The 9,898-nt window shown below is 61.1% G+C and overlaps 2 long non-coding RNA genes across 2 annotated transcripts; one reads left to right on the top strand and one right to left on the bottom strand.

Moving 5' to 3' along the window:
* The first annotated feature begins 481 nt into the window (after positions 1-481).
* On the top strand, positions 482-6,895 carry LOC116663832. Its single transcript, XR_004320204.1, has 3 exons — positions 482-1,809; positions 2,026-2,190; positions 2,718-6,895. It is a non-coding gene; the product is annotated as an uncharacterized LOC116663832 (long non-coding RNA).
* A 1,226-nt stretch (positions 6,896-8,121) lies between these two features.
* Positions 8,122-9,574, bottom strand: LOC116663891. Its single transcript, XR_004320256.1, has 3 exons — positions 9,445-9,574; positions 8,998-9,132; positions 8,122-8,669 (listed from the first exon to the last, which is right to left on the bottom strand). It is a non-coding gene; the product is annotated as an uncharacterized LOC116663891 (long non-coding RNA).
* Between the last annotated feature and the right edge of the window lie 324 nt (positions 9,575-9,898).

Raw genomic sequence — 9,898 nt, 5'->3', positions numbered from 1 at the left:
GAATGAATTAATGACCTGGCTCTGACTTTCCTCAGCTGCTGCTGCATTAATTTTGTTCATTTGTAACGTGGGGATAGTTCTGTATCCCTCATGAATCCGCATGAGAGAGCATCGTGCTCAGCATTACCGAGGTTCCACAAAAGGGCATCAGCAGGACCGACGGGCAGCCGTGACCCTGCACGGGGTGGCTGCACCACTGTCACTGGGAGCCTGCAGTCTCCCCCAGAGCTGCCAGGCCTACAATTAACAAGATCACTCAGCCCCCAGCATGTGAGTCCCCATGGCTGCTCCCTAAGGGCTGTGGGGCAGGCGTCAGGCCAGGGGACCAGGCTGGCTGGGGTGGAACCGGGTGGAACCGGGTGGTACTGGGTGGGAACCTCCCCTCCACCCTCCCAGCCCTGAGGGTCGTGGCCAGTTTTGGTGGCAGGTGGCCTGTTTTGGTGGCGGTGACCTATGTGCTGGGGAGGACGTGCAGCAGGGAGGGGGTCCTTTGCAGCAAGAGCAGGTGATCTGAGACACTTAATCGCCTGTTTCCTGTGGGCCTCGATCCTCTGACGGCCTCTCCAGCTTTAGGCCAGCTGTCTGCCATGCTAGGCGCTCACAGCCTTCGGGAATAAGATTAAATTTTCATGGGATCAGCAGGAAACAGGAAACGGCCTGGAGAAGGGGCTACGGAAAACTGCGGTTTAAGGAGGCCCAGCTTCGGAGAAACAGTCCTGGTTGCCCGTTGGAGCCTCTGGATTTACACACACACACTCAGGAATGTGTGTTCTGCGCTGGGAGACAAACAACCTAAAGACAAACCAGGCCAGAGCTTCTGCTCGAGCGAACGTTGCTGGTCAGTGCAGGGGAGGCGCCGAGCGGCAGGCCCCAGCTGCTCTCTCACGCAGGGACTCATTCTGGGGCCTGGGCAGCGCCGCCGGCCGGCTGCCCGACAGGTGCGAAGCTCAGCCGAGCTGGCCGCGTGCTGGGCGGCGCGGGGAGCCGGGCCCTGCCAGGTGGGCTCGCTCTGCCGCCCAGGGCGGTGGTGCCTTGCTGCCAGGGGGACGTGCGGGGGGCTGCCTGTTTCTCTGGCCCATCTGCTGGCAAGCAGCCTCCAGAACTGGCGAGGGCGCTTCGGAGGGGGCCTGTGTGTTTTTCTATAGGATTAGGGGATCTTAGAGCTGGTATTAAAGGTACACGTACTCAAGGAGTAAAATGTCCTGGAGTTGGCCTGTTGGCTCTTCTGCAGTGAGAATTAGGCACAGCCTGTGCAGCTCGGGCTAAAGGTGACCCCCAATTGGCGACGAGCTTAATGCTTCTCATAATGACTGAGCCTCGTCCCAGGCCTGGGGCGGGCGCGGGGCCGAGCCGGGCGCCCACTGCGGCACCCGACCCTTGGGTCTGCCGCCCGTGCTGGGGACGGCACTGCAGACACTTGGTTTCTCAGATTAAGATGAGGATTGGCCCAGGGAGGGAGGGAGCTGCCAGAGAGCTCTGCCCTTGGGGCTGGGCTCCTGTGGGAATGGGGAGGAGGGTCTTGCTCCCGGGGTTCCTTTTGTCACCAGGCCCACCTCTGCCATGTGTGGGTCCTGGGCTGAGTTCAGCGGGCATCTCGTCCAGGCTGGAAGCTGTGATCTGAGTACGGCCCCACTTAGAACCAAACTCCGGTGCCTCCCAGGAAACGGACTGACCCTTCTCGTCGGAGCAGGAGGCTCTGCTGACGGTTCCCGGATCCTTCTGTCTTGAGAGGCTCCACAGTAAGACCACCCCTCTCCGGTCTCACTCGGTGGCCTGCTCGCCGTGAGTCTGCTCACCTGGTGGTCGCAGGTGAGCCTGCTCCCGCAGACCCCCCTCCCGCCTGACCCAATCACACCCATGAACATCACGGGAAATCCCCGGCAATAGTAAGACGTGCGGCCCTCCTGTCTTCACCCTCACGGGGCTTGCACACACCTTGTAGTAGTTCGTGTCTGTTCTAAAGGCAGGGGGGTGGCCTTCAATAACCTCCTCCTCCCCAATTAATTTTTTTTTGCTCTGGTGAAGAAACTAGGAAATAGACAGAAGCTGAGGGCTTGCCTGAGCGAAGACACGGCCGGATAAAGGCAGTGGTCTGCAGGCCGGGCCCCAGGCCTCAGTCTCCTTTGTTCAGAGGTGGAGGAGCAGTGGTTCACAGGACCGCAGAAAAGGACAAAACAGGAAAGGAAAGACGTACGTGTAGAAACGGGATTTTAAAAGCCATGAGATGGGGAGAGCCCTGGGCAGTCTGCGGCCTGGGGCTTCCGCCGGCGCAGCTAGGCCCTGCTTCCCGGAGCAGCAGCTGCTCCACTGGCGGGGGGCGGGGGGCTTTCCTGAGAACAGCTCTCTGCGCACCTACCTGCCCGTTTCTCCACTTCCCTGTGGGCTCTCATGTGCAGTCAAGCTGCTGCAGACTCTCAGATACTTGAAGATGCACATGCACTTGAGTTTCCTGCTCCAGGATGAGTGTCCTCAGTTCTCGCATCTGGTCTCATCTCCTTCCCTGTCCCATCCAGGGAACTCTGCTGGCAAGGCCCTGATGGCAGCCCTGCAGCCCCAACTCACAGCTGGACTACACTTCCCAGCATCCTGTTCTGGGAGGGGATGCTGGGGCTTGAGTTCTGGCCAGTGGCATGTGGGGGAACCCTCTGGGTTTCCTCCAGACCTGTCCCAGGAAGACCCCACCGTGCTCCTCCTCCTTGTCCTTCTTTCCTGGACAGAGACCCCAACGTGCTCTTGGAAGCCACGTGTTCCAGATGGCAGCCCCTTCCTCCTTGACTGGATCCCTGAGTGACCACCTGCCACAGAGCACCGTCCCCTGCCCACCCCTGGAGCCACCCCTGCGATGTGACTTCCCTCCGGTGGGCTTGGGCCTGTCTGTTACCGCAGCTTCGTCTCCGCTAGCGAACACGGTCCCACAGCCAGTGGGTGGCAGAAAGCCAGGTGTCACCCATCCACGGAGAGCACCCCAAGGCACACACCCCCAGCCTCCCTCAGTGCTGGGTGTCCTCGCGGCCCTGCTGACGCTCATGAACCAGCAGCCCCCAGGCTGTCTCTCCAGACTGGCCCGCGAGCGGGACTGGCAGGGCTGGGAGATGGCCCCAGACAGCCCCCTCTGTGCGCAGTGCTGCGGCAGCGGCTCGTGTCCCCTTAGACTGGGACAAGCTGCACGGTGCCAGTAGAAAGATTAAAATTATTTTTCAAAACCAGCTAAAGGCCGGAGCAGCAGACCGTGTAGCCCTGGCTCCAGGGAGGCGGCGGGGGGCGGGGGGAGAGGACAGGGTCTCCGCTCAGGTTCCAGGCTCTCGGGAAAGCGGCTCGGCCCGCGCTCTGTGATGCACCACTTTTTCCTGAAAGGACATATTTCTCATTGTTGGGTTTTCTCTGGCCTGAAAAGGAAGAGTTTATGAGAAGGAGAAAGCAGCAGTCGTCCACCAATTGCAGAAAAGTTAGTAGCGCGGCCCCTCCCTTCCCTTCACCTCTCAGGACATTTGTCCAGCGCTCTGGCCAGTGACCTGGGGACAGCTTTGATTTCCCATTAAATGAAAATGAGAATTGTCCTGAGTGATGAATTACCTGGGCCGTCCTGCCAGAAATGCAGCTTGCTCCGGCTCAGGAAGAAAGTGAGGTGCTCAGTGTCCTTGGGGCTCACTTCCCCTCCTGGTCTGGCCCCCCCGGGCGGTGGAGGGGGCGAGAACAAAGGCCTCCTGGCGGGTCCAGGCTGGGGGCCCCTTGGGAGCTGGGGGTGTGCGCCTGGCTGGGGCTTTGTATCCGTGTGTGCAGAGGAGGCAACAGAACCGGTTCCGCTCTCCCAGGCCTGCCCCGGCGCACGCCTGCAGCCGGGCCATCGGCGGCTCCCTGGCCACCCCGCCAGGCCCCGGTCCGGCCTCTGCTCCCAGGACCGACGCTGGCGGGAGGCAGCGCGTGCAGTGCGGCAGTCCGGTGGGAGGGGGCAACTCTGGGGCAACATGGGCTTGGTGACACCTTATGGAAGTGTCCTCAGTGAGTCCCTACTCCACTCAGAAATGAAGAGGCCGTGTCAAAGCCCTGAGTGGCTTGTCCAAAGCCGCAGAGCTTGTGGGAGCCAGGACTCCAGGGAGGAGGTGCTCCGGGGGTGGGCCTGAGCCCGGGGTTCGCAGGCTGTGGGGTGAAGGGGCCGCGCGGGGAGGAACCAGGCGGAGGCCTGACGCGGGCTGGGTCTTTCCAGAGGGCGGGCAGAGGTGCGGGTCTATCCTGTGAGTGAGGGTGTGCAAGGTGGAGGATGGTCATGGGGTTTTGAGGACTGTCTCGGGGTGGGACAGTGATAGTGGCCTCCCGAGCTGGCACATGAGAGAGGGGATGTGGTGAGTGGACACAGAGCTCACCCCTCCCCTGTGTCCTGCCCAGCGAGGCCAGGGCACCCTCGTCCCCACCTCCTTCCCCACCCCGCCCCACTCCATTCCCTCGTCCCCTTCCCGAGGGGACCCAGTCTCCCAGTCCCAGACCACCTCTGCCCCCGCCACCCTGGGAACCCAGACCGGGGTGAGCGACAGGCTCCCCCAAGGTGCACTTGGCCGTCCACGCATCTGTTTACGGGCAGCAGTGTGTTTCCAAGCTGGGGGTTCACATGAATGCCCCACACACGTCTGTCTGGACATCACACTAAGTCTCAAGGGAGGATTCCTTGGGGCAGAATTGTTGACTCCTCGGCACATTGGCGTCCCAGGGTGGCCGCAGGGAGTGTCGCCAGCTGGGTGCTGATACCACAGAGCGTATCCTCTCACTGTCTGGAGGCTGGAAGTCCAAGGTCAGGACGCAGGTGGGGGTTTGCTGACGAGCTGTGTCCCTGATGGACGAAGCTTCACCCCCCCCCCCCGGGGCCCTCCCAGCATGCCCGTCTGCATCCAGGCTCCTCCTTTTATAAGAACACCAGCCATGCTGGACTCGAGGTCCGCCTCCCGCCAGTGTGACCTCACCTGAACCAGTAACTCCTACAATGACCCTGTTTCCAGATACAGTCACACTCGAAGGTCCTGGGGGTTGGGAGTCCCAAGTCCCGTGTGGGGTTGGCGGGCCCACAGGCGGCCCACAGTGAGTGAGGAGTCTGAGCGGTGCGGAGTTCTGAGCGGCGGGCCCGTGAAGCGCCCTTCCTCGGCTCTGAGGCTCGTGGCACCCAAGTGCGCCGCCCGCTTCCTCTTCCTCGTTGTCGCCTACGGACCTTCCGGCCGCCCCCTGCCCTGTCCCCCGGGAGCTGTGGAAGCTGGCTCACTCACCGCCTTCCCAAGCGCAGACGCCGTGCCGGACGATCCGAGGCTGGGGGCACACACCCACCCGCCGGCCCCGACCCCCGCGCCCTGTCAGGGCTGTTGACCTCCACTGCTCTTCAAGCAGACGTGCTCGTGGCCACCGGCAGCATCGGGCACCACCCTGGAGCTGGAACCCGCGCCCACCGTCTGTCCCATGGCCTTCTGGTTCCCTCGTGTCCTCGCTCTCTGACACCTGCTCTGTGACCTGACCCTGAGGTCAGCTTCTGCACTATTCAGGCTCTTGGGGTCACGAGTCACAGAAACCCAACTTAAGTTGTCGTCTCGCCTTCCTGGCAAATCCAGCAGCTGATGGAGCGGGCATGGCTGGAACCGGGGCTCAGGCAGGGGGCTGGTTCTTTCCAGGCCCCCCTCCTGTCTCCTTCTCTTCTCTCCGTCTCTACGGGGGCACACTCTGCTGGTCACACAGGTGCCTCCGCCTGGTTGCCATGGTGGCCGCTGGAGCCCCAGGGCTGGGTTCTTACGGCTTGCGATCCAGAAGAAAGACAGAGACATTCTTTCTGGCAGAGTCCAAATATTAACTCTCGTGGAAGGGTCCAGACGGGCCGTGCTTGACTCACACGTACACGCTGGGCTGGTGTGGTCCACGGGCCCCGGGGGGCTGGTCACGGGCCCCAGGGTGCCGGCGTGGGTGACCCACCCCCCCGCTGAGGGAACGGCTGGCCCACCGCCGAGGGTCCCTCCGCGTAGGCTGTCTGGCTTCACCATTTTGTAGACATTTTCGCCCTGAGAAAGTTTTTGACTCCAAGTTCATGAACCATCATATTAATGACAATTGTACCAACAGCTGCTGAAGTTTGTCCAGGAAGCATTTTCTGAAGCTAATTCCACTAAGCCAGTGCCGTTCTTGGATCAGTTTCTACGCAGCGCAGTTAGCCAGATTGTTCCCCTCTTCTTTCTCAGTGACGATTTGATTCATCCATTCTTGTGGGGTTTTTGGGTTTTCGTTTTTGTTTTTTTACTATGTCTAATTTCAACAACTGTGTCTGCTGCTAATGAGCACTCTTTTGTGGCCATTACATCTACAAAGCCAAAATTCTCGGGTAATTTGCACAGATCTAAATTTTGTTAAGAATTTTTAAAATTCTTCTGTCTAAATCCCTCTGAATTTAACCTGTATTTTTACATACCATCAGTTTCATTTTCTGTTCATTGTTTCTACCAACTCTCATTTTCCCCGGTTCAATTTCATAGTTTTCAATGTCCAAATTTTTATTTATAGCAACTTCTGTTGTCTGCAGCTTCGGTTTTTGTTGGCTTTATCTTGTGTTATGTATACCAGTGATATTAATTTTGAGTTGGGGAAAAAATCCAATAGTTTATATTTCTTAGATAGTCCTGAAAAAAATGGCACGTAATTACCCTTGGCTAATTGTTCTTGTCAACGACTGGTCTCTTTCATGGCTAACCCTGTCCTTCCATAAGTCTATAATCACTTGATGAACTGTGAGCAACCTTTGGCAGAGCACACGCTTTGCCACAGGGTCAGATGTCTCCAGATAAATGAGGCAAAGTCACAGCAATCTCCCAGCGCTTCCAGAGCCAAGTGGGGCCGGTGTTGGGGAGCCATTCCCCGAGAGAAGCTGGGTGCTGCTCCTGCGAGAGAGGTGGTGGGGAAAATGCTTGGAAATCAAATGAAACACGTCACGGTCTTGTCCATCCACCTCCCGGCAGCTCTCCTGCCCTCAGGGCTTTGCTCTTTTCATCCGGTGAACACCCACAGCGCCCTGTCCACTGAGGCCCCGGTCTGCTGGTTTCCCGGGGTCGTTATGAAGGCGCTTCACACGTGGAAGACAGGAGTGAGCCAACCCCCTTTCTCTGCCGGGACCCGGCCCTGCCCAGGCCACCGGTACTGAAAGTTCCTCTCTGCACGCAGAGCCCAGACTCCCCTTGCCTGCTCGGGCCCTCAGGCCGCTGACCACAGCTGGAGAAGAGGCAGACGCTGTCCCCCGGGGCCCAGGGAGCAGGAGCTCCAAGCCCAGCGGTCGCCCCGGGAAGCGCGGGAACCGCCGGCCGCCTCTCCTGTTCTCCGCAGGGAGGCTTCCCTCTCCGCCCCAGCACCTCACGCCTCACCCGCCCCACTGTCTGCAGAGGCCCCGCTCCTCCCTCTCTGAGCAGACAGCGGTCAGGGGGGATGGCGGGGTGGCGGGAGGCCCCGGGAGCCGCACCTGTGGCTGCACTTCATCTCCTTCTGGGTAAAGGTCAGCCCCTCCCTGTGTCCTGGGCCTCGCTCTGGCTCGGCGAGGAGCAGCCCCAGTGATCAGCACTCGTCCGTGCCGTGTCGTCCCCACCCTTGCACGGGGCCGGCCTCCTGGGGCCCCGTCTGACCCGCTATCTCCAGGTTCTGACCCCTGGGCCCCGCCCTCCCCCCCCCTCCCTGCCCTCTGACCTCTCCTCTCCCCTGGCCCCGCCACTGCTAAGGACGCCTCCTCTTGTGCCCATGCCATCTGGATGAGGACTTCCTGCCTCTCTGCTCTCAACCCGCCACCCTCCAGCCAGCCCCACCATTCCCAGCCTCAGCCTCGGATCCCACCTTTTCACCTCAGGTGGGGCCCCTGCCTGCCCAGGAGAGCTCTGTCCCAGACCCTCCCAGGCCCTGCCCAGAGAGACAGCCCAGCAAGCGGACACCCTGGGCCCCACCTGCTCCCGCCTGGGGCTGCTTCCTGCTTGGCTGACAATGGCGTGTGCCCACCAGGCCCGCCCTGCCCAGCCTGGCAGAGTCCTGCAGTCAGGACCACCGCTTCCTGGTCCAACAGCGCCCTCAGGTGGCCGGCCATCCAGCTCCAAGGAGAGCGAGGAGGGAGGGGTGTTGTGGCTCAAACTCAGCTGGCCTTCCCTCAGGCCAGCCCTTCTGCTGCTGCTGCTGCTTTGGGAGAAGGTCCGCAGGCAGGTGGCCGCATCCTCCCTCCCCTGGAGATGGTGCGGCCACATCAGACAGGTGCAGGGGGTGAGGCGGGCAGGCCAGAGAGGTTGGTCCATCCTTTCCAGCTGCCTACGATGACCCCGGGCCCTGACTGCGCGCTGGCCCCGGAGCTCCAGGCCTGCCCGTCCCTCATCAGGCGCCGGTGTCGGGTGAACACTCAGCCCTGTGACTGAGCATCACTACCTCGCCTGTCTTCATGTTGGGGGTAAAAACGGTCCACACCCTGGCAGCTGGCAGCTCGAGTGAGCTGATGCCTGCGAGGCACATCCCGCAGAGGCCAGCATGGTCCCTCCGTTTCGTCCCGTTGTTATCATTCACGTGTCGCAGGCCGGCTGTTAGATTCGGGCTGGAGAAAACATTGACACGTGTGTCTTCTCCCTTCTGAACACCACGCGCCGTCGGGCCTCTCTGTTCCTTCTCCGTCAGGGCCTGGGACTGAAGCAGTGCTGCAGTGCAGACACGCCCCGGTCAGCAGGTGTCTCACCTGTCCTGGCTGCCACCTGGTCAGCAGGTGTCACCTGTCCTGGCTCACCCTGCCCTTGGCCACAGCACTCCCTCCCCATCCTTGTTTGAGCCACCAAACTCTGCACAGGTCAGCATCTTGGTCCCTCCCTGAGGCTTCTCTAAGGTGACACGGTCAGGCCTCCACTCTCCTGGTCATTCCCCGGAAGGGTCCCGAGCTGCCTGTGGGACACTTGCTGGGGTGCTTCGACCCCACCCTGGTGCAGCCGCATGTCCACGCTGTCACCACCTTTACCAGCTCCCCCTGGTTACCTGGGGGCACCTCCTTCTTGTACCCGCTCCTCGTAGTTTGATCATGGACCCAAGCCCACCGGGTCTGAGCCCTGTTTGCTCCAGGCTGGAGACGGAGCTAAAGCCCCAGGCTCCTAGTTTCAGGGTGTAGATGATCTAGAACAGAGAAAATGGTCATTTCAACACAAGGACAGAGACCTAGCCAAGGTGCAGTCAGACCCAGGCCTGGACTGGAAGCTGAGCGTTGGAGGAAGAGGAGAAGTGAGCCAAGGAAAGGACTGGGCAAGGAGCGACTTCCTGGGCTGCAGGAGGACGGGGGAGGGTGGGAGGGGGGGTCGTGGGGAAGGCGGCTGCTCCAGGAGGGCCAGTCAGACCTGCTTTGGGTGGGGTTTCTCTTCCAAAAAAAATCGGAACAACCGAAAGAGGCAGGGAGGGTTCGGGGCGGTCTGGCCTGCCTCCCAGACTCACAGTGGCCGTCCCGTGAGCTGTGAGTGGGGCCACGTCCCACCGGCGTCTCCCGCAGTGGCCTTGGGTAGGTCCTCACACGCTTCTGAGGACGGGCCCAAAAGGAGGCCGGTAGTCCCCGACTGGGGCCAAGGCCGGTGTCCCCGACCAGGGCCTGGTTCACAGCTGGGACGCGCGTCACTCGGGTCAAGGAGGCGGCGGCTGCAGGGGCCGCACCCGTGCCCCTCGCACACCAGAGCCCGCCTTGCTGGGGGCGGGGGCGGTGCTGCTGGACATGGGGCCCCTCTGCAGCCCTGCGCCCGCGGCGGCGCTGTGGGTCCCGTCCCCATGCCCCACACACACGGGGGCCTGCGGGGGGGGGTTGTGATGGATTGTCCTCTCATGCTGGATTTCAAATTAGGTGTTTTTTTATTATAACTGAAAGTGGAAAATAACGCCCCTGCGGAGCGGCGCTCGC

Source organism: Camelus ferus, chromosome 5 (assembly GCF_009834535.1).
Source record: "Camelus ferus isolate YT-003-E chromosome 5, BCGSAC_Cfer_1.0, whole genome shotgun sequence".
Lineage (NCBI taxonomy): Eukaryota > Metazoa > Chordata > Mammalia > Artiodactyla > Camelidae > Camelus > Camelus ferus.
Note: the sequence above shows the minus strand (reverse complement) of the source record. Positions and strands in the feature narration are given on the sequence as shown.